The sequence below is a fragment of the Artemia sp. Qi Xiang Cuo genome, chromosome 7 (assembly GCF_049724085.1).
Source record: "Artemia sp. Qi Xiang Cuo chromosome 7, ASM4972408v1, whole genome shotgun sequence".
NCBI lineage: Eukaryota > Metazoa > Arthropoda > Branchiopoda > Anostraca > Artemiidae > Artemia > Artemia sp. Qi Xiang Cuo.
This window is the reverse complement of record NC_142800.1, coordinates 41,118,116-41,141,784: the sequence shown is the minus strand read 5'-3', so window position 1 is coordinate 41,141,784 and position 23,669 is coordinate 41,118,116. Positions and strand designations below refer to the sequence as shown.

Below are 23,669 nucleotides of genomic sequence, written 5' to 3'. Positions count from 1 at the left end.
TTTTGTTCGGCATAGATGATAGGTCCAATACCTCAGTCAAACTAAGAGATTAAATTTTGACATTGTTTGAAAATTTACCTCAATTTAAGGTTTTCTTTAGTTTCAAAATGTTTTTGTCAGTCACCCTCTTTAATCATTCATAAACAAGACTGAAGAAAACCAATTTCCACTGTTTATCGACATTAAATTATTAGGAAGGCTATTATTTCTTTGAAATACACATTTACATTTATAATTTCATGTTTTTGATTTTAAATTGATGAAGAATTTAAACACAACTTCAAGTAGTTATTTTTTTTTGTTCGGCATAAATGAAAGGTCCAATACCACAATCAAACTAAGCAATTAAATTTTGACATTGTTTGACCATTTACTACAGTTTAAGGTTTTCTTTAGTTTCAAAATGTTTTTGTCATCACCATCTTTAATCATTCATAAACAATACTGAAGAAAACCAATTTCCAGTGTTTGTCGACATTAAATTATTAAGAAGGTTATTATTTCTTTGAAATACACATTTACATTTATAATTTCATGTTTTTGATTTTAAATTGATGAAGAATTTAAACACAGCTTCAAGTAGTTATTTTTTTTGTTCGGCATAGATGAAAGGTCCAATACCTCAGTCAAACTAAGTGATTACATTTTGACATTGTTTGACCATTTACTACATTTTAAGGTTTTCTTTAGTTTCAAAATGTATTTGTCAGTCACCACCTTTAATCATTCATAAACAATACTGATGAAAACTAATTTCCAGTGTTTGTCGACATTAAATTATTAAGAAGTCTATTATTTCTTTGAAATACACATTTACATTTTTAATTTCATGTTTTTGATTTTAAATTGATGAAGAATTTAAACACAACTTCAACTAGTTATTTTTTTTGTTCGGCATAAATGAAAGGTCCAATACCTCAATCAAACTAAGAGATTACATTTTGACATCGTTTGACAATTTACAAAATTTTAAGGTTTTCTTTAGTTTCAAAGTGTTTTTGTCAGTCACCATCTTCAATCATTCATAAACAATACTGAAGAAAACCAATTTCCACTGTTTATCGACATTAAATTATTAAGAAGGTTATTATTTCTTTGAAACACACACAAAAACTTACACACACACAAAAAAACTTGCAAACACACAAAAACTTACACACCCACACAAAAACTTACACACACACAAAAACTTACAAACACCCAAAAACTTACAGACACAAAAAAACTTACACACCCACAAAAAAACTTACACCCACACAAAAAATTACACACACAAAAAAATAACTTAAACACAAAAAAAAAATTACACACAAAAGAAATTGCACACACAAACAAAACATAACAAACAAACAAAAACTAAAACACAAAAATAAAAACTTACACACACACAAAAACTTACACCAACAAAAAAAATTACACACACACAAAAAAATAAACAGACACACAAAAAAATACAAACACACACACACAAAAACTTACAGACACACACAAAAACTTACACACACACAAAAACTTACACACACACACACAAAAAACTTACACACAAAAACTTACACACAGACAAAAACTTACACACACACAAAAACTTACACACACACATAAAAACTTACACACACACAAGAACTTACACCCACACAAAAACTTACACACACACACAAAAACATACACACACACAAAAACTTACACACACACACACAAACTTACACACACAAAAAAAAACCACATATACAAACACACAAAGTGTGTTTTCCAAGTGAAAGGGTTTCCATGGAGGGGGGGGGGGTAAACGCCGAGACCTGTAAAAAGTGACATGGTGAAAGGGACACCTATTTTCTGGGCCCCCCCCCCCCCTCAGAAAATAAGTGAGAAGGATATGCAAAAAGCTGGGTTAATCTAGGTCTTTCTATCACTTTATACAGGTCTAGGCGTTTACCCGCCCCCCCCCCATCCATGGATACCCCTTCACTTGGAAACACATTTTGTGTGTTTGTATGTGGGGTTTTTGTGTGTGTGTGTAAGTTTTTGTGTGTGTGTGTATGTTTTTGTGTGTGCGTATGTTTTTGTGTGTGTGCGTGTAATTTTTTGTGTGTGTGTATGTTTTTGTGTGTGTGTATGTTTTTGTGTGTGTGTGTAAGTTTTTGTGTGTGTGTGTATTTTTTTGTGTGCTATTCAGTTTTTGTGTGTAAGTTTTTTTGTGTGTGTGTGTAAGTTTTTGTGTGTGTAAGTTTTTGTGTGTGTGTGTAATAGTTTGTGTGTGTGTGTGTATGTTTTTGTGTGTGTGTGTAAGCTTTTGTGTGTGTGTAAGTTTTTTTGTGTGTGTGTAAGTTTTTGTGTGTGTGTAAGTTTTTGTGTGTGTGTTAATGAGTTTTTGTGTGTGTGTAATTTTGTGTGTTGGTTTAAGTTTTTGTGTGTGTGTAAGTTTTTTTTTGTGTGTAAGTTTTAGTTTGTGTTTGTAAGTTTTTTTTTGTGTGTAAGTTTTTTTTTTGTTTTTTTAATTTTTTTTGTGTGTGTAAGTTTTTGTGTGTGTGTGTGTGTAAGTTTTTTTGTGTGTGTAAGTTTTTGGGTGTTTGTAAGTTTTTGTGTGTGTGTAAGTTTTTTTGTGTGTGTGTAAATTTGTGTGTGTGTGCAAGTTTTTGTGTGTGTGTGTAAGTTTTTGTTTGTGTTTCAAAGAAATAATAACCTTATTAATAATTTAATGTCGATAAACAGTGGAAATTGGTTTTCTTCAGTATTGTTTATGAATGATTGAAGATGGTGACTGACAAAAACATTTTGAAACTAAAGAAAACCTTAAAATTTTGTAAATTGTCAAACGATGTCAAAATGTAATCTCTTAGTTTGATTGAGGTATTGGACCTTTCATTTATGCCGAACAAAAAAAAATAACTAGTTGAAGTTGTGTTTAAATTCTTCATCAATTTAAAATCAAAAACATGAAATTAAAAATGTAAATGTGTATTTCAAAGAAATAATAGACTTCTTAATAATTTAATGTCGACAAACACTGGAAATTGATTTTTTTTTCATTATTGTTTATGAATGATTAAAGGTGGTGACTGACAAATACATTTTGAAACTAAAGAAAACCTTAAAATGTAGTAAATGGTCAAACAATGTCAAAATGTAATCGCTTAGTTTGACTGAGGTATTGGACCTTTCATCTATACCGAAGAAAAAAAAATAACTACTTGAAGCTGTGATTAAATTCTTCATCAATTTAAAATCAAAAACATGAAATTATAAATGTAAATGTGTATTTCAAAGAAATAAGAACCTTCTTAATAATTTATTGTCGACAAACACTGGAAATTGGTTTTCTTCAGTATTGTTTATGAATGATTAAAGATGGTGACTGACAAAAACATTTTTAAACTAAAGAAAACCTTAAAATGTAGTAAATGGTCAAACAATGTCAAAATGTAATCGCTTAGTTTGATTGAGGTATTGGACCTTTCATTTATGCCGAACAAAAAAAAATAACTACTTGAAGTTGTGTTTAAATTCTTAGTCAATTTAAAATCAAAAACATGAGATTATACATGTAAATGCGTATTTCAAAGAAATAATTACCATCTTAATAATTTAATGTCGATAAACTGTGGAAATTGGTTTTCTTCAGTATTGTTTATGAATGATTAAAGATGGTGACTGACAAAAACATTCTGAAACTAAAGAAAACCTTAAAATTAAGTAAATTGTCAAACAATGTCAAAATATAATCTCTTAGTTTGACTGAGTTATTGGAACTTTCATCTATGCCGAACAAAAAAAATAACTACTTGAAGCTGTGTTTAAATTCTTCATCAATATAAAATCAAAAACATGAAATTAAAAATGTAAATGTGTATTTCAAAGAAATAATAGACTGCTTAATAATTTAATGTCGACAAACACTGGAAATTGGTTTTCTTCAGTATTGTTTGTGAATGATTAAAGATGGTGACTGACAAATACATTTTGAAACTAAAGAAAACCTTAAAATTTAGTAAATTGTCAAACAATGTCAAAATGTAATCGCTTAGTTTAACACAGGTATTGGACCTTTCATCTATGCCGAACAAAAAAATAACTAGTTGAAGCTGTGATTAAATTCTTCATCAATATAAAATCAAAAACATGAAATTATAAATGTAAATGTGTATTTCAAAGAAATAATAGCCTTCTTAATAATTTAATGTCGACAAACAGTGAAAATTGGTTTTCTTCGGTATTGTTTATGAATGATTAAAGGTGGTGACTGACAAAAACATTTTGAAACTAAAGAAACCTTAAAATGTAGTAAATTGTCAAACAATGTCAAAATGTAATCGCTTAGTTTGATTGAGATATTGGACCTTTCATTTATGCCGAACAAAAAAAATAACTAGTTGAAGTTGTGTTTAAATTCTTCATCAATTTAAAATCAAAAACATGAAATTATAAATATAAATGTGTATTTCAAAGAAATAATAGCCTTCTTAATAATTTAATATCGACAAACACTGGAAATTGGTTTTCTTCAGTATTGTTTATGAATGATTAAAGATGGTGACTGACAAAAACATTTTGAAACTAAAGAAAACCTTAAAATGTAGTAAATTTACAAACGATGTCAAAATGTAATCTCTTAGTTTAACTCAGGTATTGGAACTTTCATCTATGCCGAAAAAAAAATAACTACTTGAAGCTGTGTTTAAATTCTTCATCAATATAAAATCAAAAACATGAAATTATAAATGTAAATGTGTATTTCAAAGAAATATTAGCCTTCTTAATAATTAAATGTCGATAAAAAGTGGAAATTGGTTTTCTTCGGTATTGTTTATGAATGATTAAAGATGGTGACTGACAAAATACATTTTGAAACTAAAGAAAACCTTAAAATGTAGTAAATTGTCAAACATTGTAAAAATGTAATCTCTTAGTTTGACTGAGGTATTCGACCTTTCATTTATGCCGAACAAAAAACAATAACTAGTGGAAGATGTGTTTAAATTCTTCGTCAATATCAAATCAAAAACATGAAATTAATAATGTAAATGTGTATTTCAAAGAAATAATAGCCTTCTTAATAATTTAATGTCGATAAACAGTGGAAATTGGTTTTCTTCTGTCTTGTTTATGAATGATTAAAGAAGGTGACTGACAAAACCATTTTGAAACTAAAGGAAACCTTAAAATGTTGTAAATTGTCAAACGATGTCAAAATGTAATCTCTTAGTTTAACTCAGGTATTGGACCTTTCATCTATGCCGAACAAAAAAAATAACATAATAAGCTTCCGAGATCTAGGTTTCAGGAGATTCTAAACTTTAGAAATTCGAGTAAATCAACTGTCCGAATCATACATGCATAAAAAGGGTTTATATTCATTTAACTTTACTAACTTGATCCTCATATATTATTTTTAAGTTTCAGGAGCCACAGTCAATATTTGATTGTAGCCAATGGAAAGAAATGCCAGTAACTGAAGAGGAGAAGGATGAAAAATTATCAACTGTAGGAAATTCTGTAGACCGGAGGGGAAAAAAGTTGAAAACTCCAGTAGACCAGGCAGTGGATGAAGATAGAATCGAGTTTCACCCCCCACCCACTAAAAGACGAATGATTCAGCAGTTATTAATCGATGGTGATAGCATAGAGTTTCTCCCCCCACCAGCTAAGAGACGGAAAGTAGATATTAACATAGAGAGATCAGCAGTTGATGATGAAGATGATGATGAAGATGTCAAAATATTAAAAACGATACAATATATAGATCTTTATCCTTTATATCAATAAAACACTTTTTTTTTTATATATTTAGGAAAGTGTTTCTTTTAGAATCATGCTATAGTTTTACAGATATATATATTAGAAAAAAAAAATTTACTTGCTGCGTGCTGATGTTGTATTCCTGAAATTTGTTGCATGTTTATTTTTTCTCTTCGTGAAACAAGTACGTTGATTTTTTTTTCTACATATTGAAACTAATTTTGTTCATGGAATCTGATTTTTCTTTTTTTTTCTTTTTTTTTATATATATATATATCCACGCTCAATGTCAGAGTGAATGAATCACAATTTCAAACAAAAGGAAACATCACGCACTTTGAACACAGATCAACACGAATTTTCACGGTGGTTGAATTCCAGTCATTACACTGTCTGCTTTTATTGGCGGGACTGTCTTGTTGTAAGCATTGTAGCTATATGGGAGACACCCCGCTCTCTAGCGTTATAGCTATATAGGGAGACACCCTCGTTGTAATCGTTATAGCTATATGGGGAGATTGCCCGCTTGAAACTGTTATAGCTACATTGGCTACCTGCCCCGTTGGAACTGTTATATCAATACTACTGCCATTTTGTTCAAAATAGTTAAAAGTTCCGGAAATTAGGTCACTGAGGATGATAAACCCCCCACAGCCCTCAAGGAGAGGGTTGTAAGTTATGCCCTGGGGACATATAAGGTTTTTACAGGAAGTCTTGTCGTAAAAACTTCAAAGAGGGCTCATTCAATTGGAAATTGAAATGGCTAGTGCCTTTTTAATAGTTGAAAGTGATTAGAGGCCAACTAAACCCCCTCTCATACCCACCATTTTCCCCAAACACATGCAATCAAAATTTTGAAATATTCATTTTGTTCAACGTAGTTTAAAGTTTTGGAAATTAGGTCTTTGAGGATGATAACCCCCTCAGAGCCCTAATGGCAAGGATTGTAAGTTATGCCCTGGGCGTATATAAGGTTTTATAGAAAGTGTTGTCGTAGAAATTTCAAAAAGGACTCATTCAATTGTAAATTGAAAGGGCAAGTGCCATTTTTAATAGTCGAAAGTGATTGGATGTCAACTAACCCCCCTCTCACGCCCAACATTTCCCCAAACACATGCAATCAAAATTTCGAGATATCCATTTCGTTCAATGCAGTTGAAAGTTCTGAAAATTAGGTCTTTGAGGATGATAACCTCCCACGCCCCTCAGGGCACGGGTTGTAAGTTATGCCCTTGAGGCATATAAGGTATATAAAAAGTGTTGTCGTAGAAACTTCAAAAAGGGATCATTTGATGGGAAATTGAAAGGGCTAGTGCCTTTTTTAATAGTAGAAAGTGATTGGAGGGCAACTAACCCCCTCTCACGCCCACCATTTGCCCAAACACATCCAATCAAAATTTTTAGATAGCCATTTTGTTCAACATAGTTTGAGTTTCTAGAAATTAGGTCTTTGAGAATGGCACCCCCCCCCCCACAACCCTCAGGTCAAATATGCCCTTTTTAAGAGTCGAAAGTGATTGGAGGACAACTAACCCCCTCGCATACCCACCATTTTCCCGAACACATTCAATCAAAATTTTGAGATAGCCATTTTTTTCAACGTAATTCAAAGGTCCAGAAATTAAGTTTTTAAGGATGACAAACCCCCCACAGCCCCAAGAGCAAAGGTTGTAAGTTATGCCTTTGGGCCATATAAGTAGTAAGTATCTATTGAATTCTGGGGGTTTATGTTCCTTCCTATGCTATTCTGGGGGTTTATGTTCCTTCCTATGCTATTCTGGGGGTTTATGTTCCTTCCAATGCTATTCTGGTGGTTTATGTTCCCTCCCATGCTATTCTAGGAGCTTATGTTCCTTCCTATGCTATTACAAGGGCTTATGTTCCCTCCCATGCTATTTTAAGGGCATATGTTCCCTTCCATGCTGTTCTATGTCCCTTCTATTGTTATTCTATGAGACCTCTACACATGATTAAAAACACGTCATGAAACTACGTGCTATTTGCTCATGTCCCGTTGGTACCATTCCAAACGAGTGGGATTCCCCTCCTGTTCCTAAACATTACAAAAAAGATAACATTATGAACGGGGATTCCCCGCAACAATTTGTTTAAACTCCAAGTTTTTCAACCAGACTGGTTATTAGGAAAGATTTTTTAGGGAAAGCTGTCAATCACCCATGTGTTATCCATAGTTCCATTTTTGAAGTCTGTGGAAACAGTTTGACGTGTTTGGTGAGATTACGTTCCTTGGCGTTTGATAGACATTTGCAAAAAAGGGGTAATTAGTAATTGGATAATTTTTTAACGTGAAATCTCTGAATAAAATATTTTTGGAACATGTACTTGACGATGGATAAAAGGGTTCAGGTGATTAGCAATTACGAGCAAGGATCCCCCCACTGGTTCCTGGCAGTAGGCTACGCATATCAAATTGCTGTACTGTGGGTTAGGTAACATGATTAAACACGCTTTTACAATCGGAATTCATTGATTGACATTTGCAAAAAAGGGGTAATTAGTGATTGGATAATTTTTTAACGTGAAGGGTCAATTTTGGAGGGAAAACCAAAAATACTCAGAATAGAAAATAAACGGGATCTGCCTCAAGGGGAAGGCTCAGAGGCCCTTCGTTCCCCAATTTCTGAGGGCAGTGGAGGGGGGGGGTCACTTTTGGGGGGAAAACCAAAAATACTCAGACTCGAAAATAAACGGGATCTGCCTCAAGGGCAAGGCTCAGAGGCCCTTCGGGCCCGCATTTCTGAGGGCCGGGGAGGGGAGAAGGTCAATATTGGAGGTACAACCAAACAAACTCAGAATCGAAAATAAACGTGACATGCCTGAAGGGGAAGGCTCAGAGGCCCTTCATTCCCCCATTTCTGTGAGCAGGGGAGGGGGGCTCAATTTTTGAGGGATAACCAAAAAAGCTCAGAATCGAAAATAAACGGGATCTGCCTCAAGGGCAAAGCCCTTAAGTAACAAACTCTTTCTTGAATTCACCTCTTGGATACACAAAGAAGACATTTCATTCAAGAAAATATGAAAATATTTGTAAGTAAGTAACACACTCTTTCTTGAAGTCACCCCTTGGATACACAATACAGATACTTTATTCAAGAAATTATGAAAAAGTTGCAAGTAAAAAATTTTTTCTTTAATTTCCCCTTATGATGTAAAATACAGAAATTTAAATCAAAAAATTATGAAACAAAAATGTAAGTAAGCAAGCAACAAACTCTCTGCCTTTTCTGCCTCTATTGTCGGATATGTTGTATAAAATATGCAAAGTCGATATAGCTTTATTTCATTTTTTAAGGTAAAGACGTGCGCGCACGTAACCTCGTCTAAATTAACCTTAAAAGATGAAATAAAGCTATGTCGACTTTGCATATTTTATTCAATATATCCAACAATTGATGCATAAAAAGCATAGAGTTTGTTATTTACTTACGTACATTTTTTTTCATAGTTTCTTGAATTAAATTTCTGTATTGTGCATCCAAATGCGGAATTCGAGAAAGAGTTTATTACTTACTTGCGATTTTTTCATAATTTCTTGAATAAAGTATCTGTATTGTGTATCCAAGGGGTGACTTCAAGAAAGAGTGTGTTACCTACTTACAAATATTTTCATATTTTCTTGAATGAAATGTCTTCTTTGTGTATCCAAAAGGTGAATTCAAGAAAGGGTTTGTTACTTACTTACTTACCTACTTACAATTTTTTCATAATGACATAATGACAAATCCAACATCGGATGTTGATAAAAAATTTATTCATTCTGATACCTAGATTTTGTCAATGTTACCCCATGTGTCTGACAATAGATGTATGCAAATTCTTTTTCTCAAATCTCCGATGTTTTAATATACATTCTAAACTGTTGATATGCTAGCTTACTCTAAAAATAATGAAAATATAACAATGTAATGCATAATATATTTTTAATGAAATAATGCTATGTAGAATATTAATACAAAATTATATTATGACACATAGTCATACACACGTTCACTCTTAAACATCCAGAAACGATGGTCTCATAAAATGAAATAGTTTTTACCATGTCTAATGCATTTTATCACGATCAGGTATGACCTTAGGTATCCAGTGTGCGAAGAACCTGACCTCGTCTTCAGGACGATGATAAACCCCTTCAAATTTAGGACACTTAGATTCTTCTAGATTGAAAAGTGGAATCCTAGGGTCACACTTTTCAATTAAAACTTTATCGGTAGGTACATTACCCTTTACATAGAGTGCTTCAACCCCGAAAAAGCTACAAATTTCACTGACTTCCTCCTGATCATTTCTCAGTACCTGACCGCTATTATTAAGTGGTGTAATCACTCAATCGTAGAATCCCAGTCTGTTTATACGATGTAATGTAGTACTCCACAAGCTTTTATCATACTCATACATGTTGTAGTTCACTATCCAATGATAACAGTCAATTTCTTCAAGTTCCATTGACAATAATAAAAATGCACATTCAAATATAACACCACAAGATGATTTTTCCAAACCGATAAATTCTGTGTCATAGAGTCTTATTATCTTGGAAGGTATTAATGTACTTGTTAAGAAGAGAAATACATCATCAAACTTTTATACCTTTGCCCAAGGTCGAATTGAGTTATGGCTAAGGGGGATGACTCCTAAAACCATCTGAATTCCTTTTTGGGAGGAGTCATAAAACCCTTAGAATTTATTGTGGGGAGGAGTCATAGAACTCTCAGTATCTCTTGCATGCAAATGAAGTCTGGAAATTACATTTTTTTTTTATAATTTCCATATTGTGTATCTATGATGTGAATTCAAGAAATACATTTTAACATTTTAATATACCAAAAAAAGAAAAGTATAAAAAATAAATGTAGTTTAATAATTTCGAAGTTTAAAAAAAATTGTTTTTTTTATGAAAAAAAAATTATTGACTTAGAGCAATAATCTCTCATCATTATGATTATCCAAAACTGGAATTAAGTTTCATATTTGAACTAGAGAATTGTATTTTCCATAATTTTCTTACAAGAAACTAGAGTTTACGGTCAAAAAACCCTTATTAGCTCAGATTTTAAGGAAATAGTTTTATTTTTCGATCCAAAAATAGACTTAAGTTTCACATTTGAACCAGAGAATTGTATTTTCCATAATTTTCTTACAAAAAACTAGAGTTTACGGTCAAAAAACCTTAATAGCTCAGATTTTACGGAAATAGTGTGTCTGACAATAGATGTTTTCTCAAACCCATAGCTTTTGACTGTCAACAATAAAGTTAATGAATCCTAAATCTTTTGGAAACAGCCTCTATTTTCTTTCCGTTTTTAAGTTTTGATGTTGCTCCTTACTTTCAGTTGAAGAAACGATATTCCAATTCTTGCATTTCACGAAAGAAATTCAAAATGAACTTCGGAAAATTAAGAGAATGTAACTGTGACAAGGTAAAGCACAACAAAACAGTACTGAAATATAACAACTCTTGCATTTCAAAGAAAGAAATTCAAAATGAACTATGAAAATCAACAGAATGTAACTGTGACAAGGTAAAGCACAACAAAACACTACTGAAATATTCCAACTCTTGCAATTAACGACAGAAATTCAAAATGAACTTTGAAAAATCAAGATAATGTAACTGTGACAAGGTAAAGCACAACAAGTCACTACTGAAATATTCCAACTCTTGCATTTCAACGAAAGAAATCCGAAATGAACTTTGAAAAATCATGAGAATGTAGCTGTGACAAGGTAAACCACGACAAGATACTACTGAAATATTCCAATTCTTGCATTTCACGAAAGAAATTCAAAATGAACTTTGAAAAATTAAGAGAATGTAACTGTGACAAGGTAAAGTACAACAAAACACTACTGAAATATTCCGACTCTTGCATTTCAATGAAAGAAATTCAAAATGAACTATGGAAATCAACGGAATGTAACTGTGACAAGGTAAAGCACAACAACACACTACTGAAATATTACAACTCTTGCATTTCTCGAAAGAAATTCAAACTGAACTTAGAAAAATCAAGAGAATGTAACTGTGACAAGGTAAAGCACAACAAGTCACTACTGAAATATTCCAACTCTTGCATTTCAACGAAAGAAATCCGAAATGAACTTTGAAAAATCATGAGAATGTAGCTGAGACAAGGTAAACCACGACAAGACACTACTGAAATATTCCAATTCTTGCATTTCACGAAAGAAATTCAAAATGAACTTTGAAAAATTAAGAGAATGTAACTGTGACAAGGTAAAGCACAACAAAACACTACTGAAATATTCCAACTCTTGCATTTCAATGAAAGAAATTCAAAATGAACTATGAAAATCAACAGAATGTAACTGTGACAAGGTAAAGCACAACAAAACACTACTGAAATATTCCAACTCTTGCATTTCACGACAGAAATTCAAAATGAACTTCGAAAAACCAAGAGAATGTAACTGTGACAAGGTAAAGCACAACAAGTCACTACTGAAATATTCCAACTCTTGCATTTCAACAAAAGAAATTCAAAATGAACTTTTACAAATAAAGAGAATGTAGCTGTGACGAGGTAAACAACTGCTATAAACTACTGAAATATTCCAATTATTGCATTTCACGAAAGAAATTCAAAATGAACTTTGAAAAGTTAAGAGAATGTAACTTTGACAAGGTAAAGCACAACAAAACACAACTGAAATATTCCAACTCTTGCATTTCAATGAAAGAAATTAAAATGAACTATGAAAATCAACAGAATGTAACTGTGACAAGGTAAAGCACAACAAAACACTACTGAAATATTCCAACTCTTGAATTTCACGACAGAAATTCAAAATGAACTTCGAAAAATCAAGAGAATATAACTGTGACAAGGTAAAGCACAACAAGTCACTACTGAAATATTTCAACTCTTGCATTTCACGAAAGAAATCCAAAATGAACTTTGAAAAATCATGAGAATGTAGCTGTGACAAGGTAAACCACGACAAGACACTAATGAAATATTCCAACTCTTGCATTTGGCGACAGAAATTTAAAATGAACTTTGAAAAATGAAGAGAATGTAACTGTGACAAGGTAAAGCACAACAACACACTACTGAAATATTCCAACTCTTGCATTTCAAGGAAACAAATTCAAAATGAACTATAAAAATCAACAGAATGTAAATGTGACAAGGTAAAGCGCAACAAAACACTACTGAAATATTCCAACTCTTACATTTCACGACAGAAATTCAAAATGAACTTCGAAAAATCAAGAAAATGTAACTGTGACAAGGTAAAGCTCAACAAGACACTACTGAAATATTCTAACTCTCGCATTTCAACGAAAGAAATCCAAAATGAACTTTGAAAATCATGAGAATGTAGCTGTGACAAGGTAAACCACGACAAGACACTACTGAAATATTCCAATTCTTGCATTTCACGAAAGAAATTCAAAATGAACTTTGAAAAATAAAGAGAATGTAACTGTGACAAGGTAAAGCACAACAAAACACTATTGAAATATTCCAATTCTTGCATTTCAATGAAATAAATTCAAAATGAACTATGAAAATCAACAGAATGTAACTTTGACAAGGTAAAGCACAACAAAACACTACTGAAATATTCCAACTCTTGCATTTTACGACAGAAATTCAAAATGAACTTCGAAAAATTAAGAGAATGTAACTGGGATAAGGTAAAGCACAACAAGTCACTACTGAAATATTCCAACTCTTGCATTTCAACGAAAGAAATCCAAAATGAACTTTAAAAATCTTGAGAATGTAATTGTGACAAGGTAAACCACGACAAGACACTACTGAAATATTCCAACTCTTGCATTTCAAGGAAGAAATCCAAAATGAACTTTGAAAAATCAAGAGAATGTAACTGTGACAAGGTAAAGCACAACAAAACACTATTGAAATATTCCAACTCTTGCATTTCAATGAAAGAAATTCAAAATGAACTATGAAAATCAACAGAATGTAACTGTGATAAGGTAAAGCACAACAAAACACTACTGAAATATTCCAACTCTTGCATTTCACCACAGAAATTCAAAATGAACTTCGAAAAATCAAGAGAATGTAACGGTGACAAGGTAAAGCACAACAAGTCACTACTGAAATATTCCAACTCTTGCATTTCAACGAAATAAATCCAAAATGATCTTTGAAAAATCATGAGAATGTAGCTGTGACAAGGTAAACCACGACAAGACACTACTGAAATATTCCAACTCTTGCATTTCAAGGAAGAAATCCAAAATGAACTTTGGAAAATCAAGAGAATGTAACTGTGACAAGGTAAAGCACAACAAAACACTACTGAAATATTCCAACTCTTGCATTTCAACGAAAGAAATTCACCCTCCCCTGCTCTCAGAAATGGGGGAACGAAGGGCCTCTGAGCCTTCCTCTTGAGGTAGATCCCGTTTATTTTCGATTCTGAGTATTTTTGGTTTTCCCTCCAAAATTGACACACCCCCCCCTCCCCTTCCCTCAGAAATGGAGGAAGGAGGGGCCTCTGAACCTTGCCCTTGAGGGAGATCCCATTTATTTTTGATTCTGAGTACTTTTGGTTTTCCCTCCAAAATTGTTCCAAGGAACGTAATCTCACTGAACACGTCAAACTGTTTCCACAGACTTCAAAAATGGAACTGTGGATAACACATGGGTGATTGACAGCTTTCCCTAAAAAACCTTTCCTAATAACCAGTCTGGTTGAAAAACTTGGAGTTGAAACAAATTTGTGCGGGGAATCCCCGTTCATACTGTTATCTGTTTTGCAATGTTTAGGAACAGGAGGGGAATCCCCGCTCGTTTGGAATGGTACCAACGGGACATAAGCAAATAGCACATAGTTTCATAACGTGTTTAATCACGTGTAGAGGTCCCATAGAATAACAATGGAAACATGGGAGGGAACATAGAATAGCATGGAAGGGAACATAAGCCCTTAAAATAGCATGGGAGGGAACATAAGCCCTTGTAATAGCATAGGAAGGAACATAAGCTCCTAGAATAGCATGGGAGGGAACATAAACCCCCAGAATAGCATAGGAAGGAATATAAACCCCCAGAATAGCATAGGAAGGAACATAAACCCCCAGAATAGCATAGGAAGGAACATAAACCCCCAGAATTCAATAGATACTTACTACTCATATAAGGTTTTTATAGAAAGCATTGTCGTAGATATTTTAAAAAGGGTTCATTCTAATAAGAATTGAGAGGGCTAGTGCCCTTATTAATAGTCAGAAGTGATTGGAGGCCCCCATCCCCCAGCCCATCATTTCCCCAATCACTTCCGATCAAAATTGTATATAGCCATTTCATTGGACGTAGTTGAAGGGTCCGGAAATTATGTTTTTGAGTATGACAACCCCCTTTCAGAGCTCTCAGTGCTAAGGTTGTAAGTTATGCCCTTGGGGCATATAAGGTTTTTAAAGAATGCATTGTAGTTTAAAAAAAAATAGAGTTGTAAGAAAGAGTCTAACTTTAGCGTAAATAGCGAGGCGTTAAGGATAGGACAGCCCATTCATGCCTCACAACTGTATTTTTTTAAACAACAAAAAAACTTTAGCGCTAAAGAGCGAGGCGTTGAGGAGGGGACAGCCCCTTTCATATACGGAATAATTTCTGTTCGTTTTAAGTTTTAACGTCGCTCCTTTCTTTCAGTTAAACAAAAAAAAGTTTTTTAATTTAATTTCTTAACGTTTTTGAATTAATGCAGGTTTTGATTTTGGCTCACCTTACATGAATAATTAAAACGAAAATTGCATATTAACTTTACCTTTTTTTGGATAAATGGTTTTCTTGAAATTTTGATGTGACAATTTTGAGAGAAAAGGGGTTGGAGAGGGGGCTGGTTGCCCTCCAATATTTTTTGTTACTTAAAAAAGGGCCCTACTAATTTCAATTTTATTTACGAACGTTTTTATTAGTAATAAATATACGTAACTTACGAATTAACTTACGTAGCGACCTTCTGTATTCGTATATTTTTATCAGGTATATTAGGGGGTTCGCCCCCTAATATAATACCTCATTCTTTACGCTAAAGTTTGAATTTTGTTTCAATCCTTTAAGAATGACCCCTTAATCATAAAGGCCGTTAATTAGAATAAATAGCTCTTATGAAAGTACAATAAAAACATTAGCGTAAAGAGCGAGGTATTAACTAGGGGGTGAACCCAATCATATACGTAATAATTTTTGTTCGTTTTAATTTTGATGTTGCTTCTTACTTTCATTTGAAAAACTTTGTTTTTATTTAATTTCCGATCGTTTTTTAAATAATGCTGGGAAATCCAGCGCCTCTTTCATAGCAATGTTCCTTCCTCCTCGAAAGCTTCCTTCATAGAAAGATCCTCCCATGTAAACCCTGACCAGCCCATCCCCCCACTACCAGAAAAAATCCTCCCTAAAACATCTGTATGCTTCCCAATAGCCAGTATTATACGTTAACATTGGGCAAAGTTCATAATTTGCACCCCTTCTCCCGGGAACTGTGGGGATTAAGTCATCCTCAAAGACATAGTCATTATGTTTTTCACCATGCTGAACACTAGGGCTGTCTTAAAATTTCGATCGGGTGCCTTTGGGGAAAAAATTAGCGTTGGAGGAGGCCTAGCTTCCCTCCAATTTTTCGGTCACTTAAAAAGGGAATAAAATTTTTAATTTTCGTTCAAAAGAGCTCTCCTGAGATATTCTAGGACCACTCGATCGATAAGATCACTCCTGGGAAAAAAAAAATAAAAAAACAATAAACACGCATCCGTGACCTTTCGTCTGGCAAAAAATACCAAATTCCACATATTTGCATATAGGAGTTTTTAACCTCTACAGCGGGAATTTCTGATACGCTGAATCTGATGGTGTGATTTTCATTAAGAGTCTATCACTTTTAGGGGATGTTTCCCCCTTTTCTCGAAAATAAGACAAATTTTCTTAGGTGCGTAACTTTTGATGGGTAAAACTAAACTTTGTGAAACTTATATATTTGAAATCAGCATAAAAATATAATTCTTTTGATGTATCTATTGGTATCAAAATTCCGTTTTTTACAGTTTTGGGTACTATTGAGCCGGGTTGCTCGTTACTTACGGTTCGTTACCACGAATTGTTTGATTCAAACATAAAAACAACAGAAATTGCTATCAATGAATAAATGGAACCTGAAACTAAAATAATTTAAAATAAATAATCAATTAAATCTTAAAACGAACAAAACTTAAAACAAACATAAGTAGGTCTACCTAAACATTTTTCTTTTGTAACAAAAACACTGAAAAATCCGAAACTGCTGAGGTTTCAAAAATTGATGTCACTAAATATTAAACAATCAATCGACTTTCATTTTTTTCTTTCCAGTCGTCTTGAACATCATGGTGGTTTTATTTATTTTTATTTATTTATTTTTTTTGTCAATGTTTTTGGTAAATAAAACGACACTATTAATAACAATTACTGTTTTTAGTAAAGCGCAAATTAGAAGGGTTAGAAGAACTTTAGAAGGTTTAAAGGGTCATTGACCAGTTCATGTCTGTGCTAATTTTTATTCGATTCAAATTTTACCTAATTATTGATTCTATTTTCTATTGGTTTGTAGGAATCACTTATTCCACTTAAGCAGCATCTGTTATATTTTTTGTTCAGTGTGAATGTTTATTTTAATTTCTGTTCGTTTTTAATTTAACTATCAAACTTTTAACTATTATAGGAATTTATTTCTTCTCGTCTTAGGTCTTATTATGGGTCTGTACTCCTTCTTACAAAACCATTTTTTTATTTTTTATATTTTTTTTAGTTTATGATATAGAACAAGATCCCTGCTGTTAATGAAGATGTCAGTTTTATCAAAATTCAATCTGTTGGCACCCAAGTCTCTGATTCACTCCGATGCGAGTCGATGCCGATGCCCCTCTGCTCTGTTAGTACATCTTATGATGTCTGGTACAACTGCCAAAGACGAAGGTCAAGAGTAGTCACAAAATAAAAATAGGAATAATATATTCAAACTGGCACTTCTTCGTGGGTTGCAAACGGTTATTTTGAGTATCAAAAGACCCCTTATAGCAACTATCACCGGCCGAAAGATTGGAAAACCTCTTTTAGCCTGAACTTCGACTCAGTTTGGGGATTTCACCTGTGATATAATATATAATAGCCTTCATGGGCATCCTAAGAAAAACAGAGAGATGACAAGGTGCACTTTTACTTTTCCGAATGACATCACTGTTGGTCGTATTGAAAGAGCAGACAAGAAAAGTTGAAGAAAGTTCATTCAGCTCTATGTTATCCACCGTTTTAGTGAAAACTCTTTGCAGCCTGATGAAGCTCTGATTTTTGCTTTTATGTTCTAATTTTCCTAACACGTGTCAAGTTCATGCAAAATTAACTGTTTGCATACAGTATTGATCTGGAAGCTTCGTAAGAGCGACTGGAGACTTGAGGAAAATATTACATAATTGACATAGCCTAGGCTACTGTAGGACTAAGGATGATCTCTGAATTTAAGTGGTGACATGCCTTTAACTCTCAGCACATTTCGCCTTAAAATGACCAAATAGCCACGAAATGAAAATTCTAGATTACCTATTAAATTATTGAGGAAATAGCGAACACCTATTGTTAATCTATCTTCAATTTTCAATGACATTCTTATCGGCAACAACGCTGATGCTTCCATTTAAAATATTGAATCCCTACAAAATGAAAAATTTGCAAAACGAGTACTAATTTACAAATGTAAATAAATAGCTTAATTTTTCAAAAATTTCCACCTGCGGCTATTATTTCACAAATGATAACTACTCTCGAGAAGCTCTCACCAAACACGCATAATTGGTAATCAGTTCCAACTCCTCACGTTTTTAGGATCCAACAAATTAAAGAGAGAATCACCATCATGAGAACTAGCTTTTTCCGGTATAAATGTAAATACATTTATGTGTGTAAAACCTACATCAAATTTGTGAAATTGAGAAAAAAAACACACAAATACAAATCAAATGACCATAATAAAGTTTCCCAATGGGATAAAACCCAGGCTACTAATATAAATGCCACGTAGAAATACAAAAATAATGGTTTGCTGAGACAAACATTCAAATAAATTAATTTTTAGTATTTGCAACATGTTAAAAGAGATTTAGAGTTGATATCGGTACAAAACATTAAATAAACTAGGCTCATTGTCGAATTAAATATTACATACTCTGCACGATCAGGCTAAATACAACATTCAAAACTTGCTATTGCGAAACTGAGCCAAGCAATATACATATTTCAGATGTAACGGCCTGAATAAATTACAAAACTGGGTATTTAGGGTCTACTAAATTTATAATTGTTAAAAGCAGTAAAACTGTCTTCGCATTGATTTTTAATGCCGACCATACTTTAATTATTTTATTCTTGTGTACATGGGCGCCCATATGGGGGCATAGGGGGCTCCAGATCCCCCCTCCCTTGGCCAAATGATGCTGCCTTATATTTTTGTATGTTTGTTTTGAGATTTCTATTATACAGCATTGGAAGTGCCCATTAAAAAGGGTAAGACCCCCCCCTAAAATTCAGCTTATGGTCGCCCATGCTTGTCTTTTCTTTAAATTCTTACCAATAGGATATTTGTCAACAGCTCCTTGAACTAAAGTGCATCCTAGGAATAAAACCAGCTTCCAAATCATCTCCAAGCCAATACATCTACTGAATGTTAAAGAAATATTTTCTCGGGGTGATGTTCCCATCTAAAGAAGACAAGCGCTGTGATTCTGCCAAAGGCTTTCAGAAAAAGAAATAAAGATAAATACAAAATATGATATGCTTTTGCTGATGGAAAGCATTAATTTGGTATCATACATCTTAAAACTTACGATAATGTTTCTTTTAATTCATATACATATTTTTCAGGTAAGGTCAAGGGTCATGGCTTTCTTCTAAACTAAAATCAAGAATAAAACCTGGTTTTATTCCTGGTTTAGGTTTAAACCCGGTTTTATTATGGAATTAGACCTAAATAAAAAAAAACTATCTGAGAAATAAGCGCGCCATATTAGCTCTTACCATTCGCCTTAGCTTCAAGTCTAAATAAAAAAAATAGCGATTAAGAAAGCTTGTCATTGATATGCGGCATTATTTTAATATAAAAATGATAGAAAACACGATACATTCATGACAAACAAAAACTTTTAAAACCTATGCCTGCCTCCTCCCTCCTTGAAAGATTTAATGGCCTTTTAACCATTGAAAACTTCATTGACTGCAATGCTATCATTGACTCAACAGAAAATGACTCAACAAGCCACACGGGTGTTTGTGAACTGCTAGTTGAATATATATTGGCTAGAACTATATCTTCCCAATCTAATCTTCTTATAGAAACTATTTTCTTTTTTCTTATATATTCTTCTTGGATACTTTTAAATTGGACAAGCTCTCTGAGATCACTGTGATGTTGAGAGAGAGATGGTTTAAATTGAAGGTACGTTTATAAAAAAAAAAAAAAAAAAAAAAAAAAAAAAAAAAAAAAAAAAATAATAGTGGAAGTCTGAATAATAAAACCCTCCAATGACAAAAATCCCGTCTCTATATGGCACTATTATTCGAAAAAAAGACATTACATTTGTTAAATTTATTCCTCTAGTTACCTTATTTATTTTATAAGTATTGTGTTGTTTTCAACTAGATCTAGGCAGCGATTAAATTTTGCTATTAAACTGTTGTCAAAGTTTACAGAACAATTTTATACACTATAGAGAAGGGAGAAAATCGAGGTGGCTTCAGATTTCAGTCATGAAATTAACAAAAGAGAATGTTGCCTTGGATTTCACTTACAACACCATAGCATCCAGAAGGCAAATGTCATACAACACTCAACCATGAATGTGTGCTCTTCAAAAATCATAACCCAGCCCCTACTTATTGTAATCAAGTGAAGCATTCAATTCTATTCTTAAAGAAAATAATTATATCAAACAAACGACCTGAAAACCCTGAATAGTGTCCTGTTTCTTGATATTACGACTTCTTGAAAATTTTCCTGTTTCAAAAAATTCTCTTTGTCTTAACAAGTCATTGTTAAGACAAACACTTTCTTGTCGTTTGTTGAAAGCTAGGGGAAGTCAATTTTACCCAACTCCTATCCCTTCAAAAATTCTCATCATCTCATCCCTTCAAGTTTTCCTCTCATCATCTTATTATATTTACTTTGCATAATTTTGTAACTTCGCATTGCCCTTAAGATCAAGTTTTTGTTCTGATTCTCAAGGAGGATGAATGATTCTTCTGAAAAATAGGGACACTTTATTTGATGAAATTTTACAACTAAAGCATATTTTTATTCAAATGAAAGAAATATGACTACTTTAAAGAAAAAAATTTGAGAATTAAGTGGCAAGGAATATAGATAACACCAATAAGCGTTTACTATGAAAAAGGTAGCTAATCATATGCTATTAGTACGCAGGAAATTTCATCAAATAAAGTGTCCCTATTTTTCAGAAGAATCATTCATCCTCCTTGAGAATCAGAACAAAAACTTGATCTTAAGGGCAATGCGAAGTTACAAAATTATGCAAAGTAAATATAATAAGATGATGAGAGGAAAACTTGAAGGGATGAGATGATGAGAATTTTTGAAGGGATAGGAGTTGGGTAAAATTGACTTCCCCTAGCTTTCAACAAACGACAAGAAAGTGTTTGTCTTAACAATGACTTGTTAAGACAAAGAGAATTTTTTGAAACAGGAAAATTTTCAAGAAGTCGTAATATCAAGAAACAGGACACTATTCAGGGTTTTCAGGTCGTTTGTTTGATATAATTATTTTCTTTAAGAATAGAATTGAATGCTTCACTTGATTACAATAAGTAGGGGCTGGGTTATGATTTTTGAAGAGCACACATTCATGGTTGAGTGTTGTATGACATTTGCCTTCTGGATGCTATGGTGTTGTAAGAAATCCCAAGGAAACATTCTCTTTTGTTAATTTCATGACTGAAATCTGTGTCAATTCGATTTTCTCCCTTTCTCTATAGTGTATAAAATTGTTCTGTAAACTTTGACAACAGTTTACAAAATTTAATCGCTGCCTAGATCTAGTTGAAAACAACACAATACTTATAAAATAAATAAGGTAACTAGAGGAATAAATTTAACAAATGTAATGTCTTTTTTCGAATAATAGTGCCATATAGAGACGGGATTTTTGTCATTGGAGGGTTTTATTATTCAGACTTCCACTATTATTTTTTTTTTTTTTTTTTTTTTTTTTTTTTTTTTTTTTTTTTTTATAAACGTACCTTCAATTTAAACCATCTCTCTCTCAACATCACAGTGATCTCAGAGAGCTTGTCCAATTTAAAAGTATCCAAGAAGAATATATAAGAAAAAAGAAAATAGTTTCTATAAGAAGATTAGATTGGGAAGATATAGTTCTAGCCAATATATATTCAACTAGCAGTTCACAAACACCCGTGTGGCTTGTTGAGTCATTTTCTGTTGAGTCAATGATAGCATTGCAGTCAATGAAGTTTTCAATGGTTAAAAGGCCATTAAATCTTTCAAGGAGGGAGGAGGCAGGCATAGGTTTTAAAAGTTTTTGTTTGTCATGAATGTATCGTGTTTTCTATCATTTTTATATTAAAATAATGCCGCATATCAATGACAAGCTTTCTTAATCGCTATTTTTTTTATTTAGACTTGAAGCTAAGGCGAATGGTAAGAGCTAATATGGCGCGCTTATTTCTCAGATAGTTTTTTTTTTTATTTAGGTCTAATTCCATAATAAAACCGGGTTTAAACTAAACCAGGAATAAAACCAGGTTTTATTCTTGATTTTAGTTTAGAAGAAAGCCATGACCCTTGACCTTACCTGAAAAATATGTATATGAATTAAAAGAAACATTATCGTAAGTTTTAAGATGTATGATACCAAATTAATGCTTTCCATCAGCAAAAGCATATCATATTTTGTATTTATCTTTATTTCTTTTTCTGAAAGCCTTTGGCAGAATCACAGCGCTTGTCTTCTTTAGATGGGAACATCACCCCGAGAAAATATTTCTTTAACATTCAGTAGATGTATTGGCTTGGAGATGATTTGGAAGCTGGTTTTATTCCTAGGATGCACTTTAGTTCAAGGAGCTGTTGACAAATATCCTATTGGTAAGAATTTAAAGAAAAGACAAGCATGGGCGACCATAAGCTGAATTTTAGGGGGGGGGGTCGTACCTCTTTTAATGGGCACGTCCAATGCTGTATAATATAAATCTCAAAACACACATATAAAATATAAGGCAGCATCATTCGGCCAAGCGGGAGGGGGGATCTGGAGCCCCCTATGCCCCCATATGGGCGCCCATGTACACAAGAATAAAATAATTAAAGTATGGTCGGCATTAAAAATCAATGCGAAGACAGTTTTACTGCTTTTAACAATTATAAATTTAGTAGACCCTAAATACCCAGTTTTGTAATTTATTCAGGCCGTTACATCTGAAATATGTATATTGCTTGGCTCAGTTTCGCAATAGCAAGTTTTGAATGTTGTATTTAGCCTGATCGTGCAGAGTATAATATTTAATTCGACAATGAGCCTAGTTTATTTAATGTTTTGTACCGATATCAACTCTAAATCTCTTTTAACATGTTGCAAATACTAAAAATTAATTTATTTGAATGTTTGTCTCAGCAAACCATTATTTTTGTATTTCTACGTGGCATTTATATTAGTAGCCTGGGTTTTATCCCATTGGGAAACTTTATTATGGTCATTTGATTTGTATTTGTGTGTTTTTTTCTCAATTTCACAAATTTGATGTAGGTTTTACACACATAAATGTATTTACATTTATACCGGAAAAAAGCTAGTTCTCATGATGGTGATTCTCTCTTTAATTTGTTGGATCCTAAAAACGTGAGGAGTTGGAACTGATTAC

General features: G+C 32.8%; 1 protein-coding gene across 1 annotated transcript in view; it reads right to left on the bottom strand.

Moving 5' to 3' along the window:
- LOC148950281 (glutamate receptor 1-like) overlaps nucleotides 1-19,415 on the bottom strand; it is a 413,540-nt gene extending 394,125 nt beyond the window's left edge. Inside the window, exon 1 of the mRNA XM_089091823.1 lies at nucleotides 19,351-19,415. The gene's annotated coding sequence lies outside the window, so the exon portion shown is untranslated. The remainder of the gene's footprint in view (nucleotides 1-19,350) is intronic.
- Nucleotides 19,416-23,669: the final 4,254 nt, after the last annotated feature.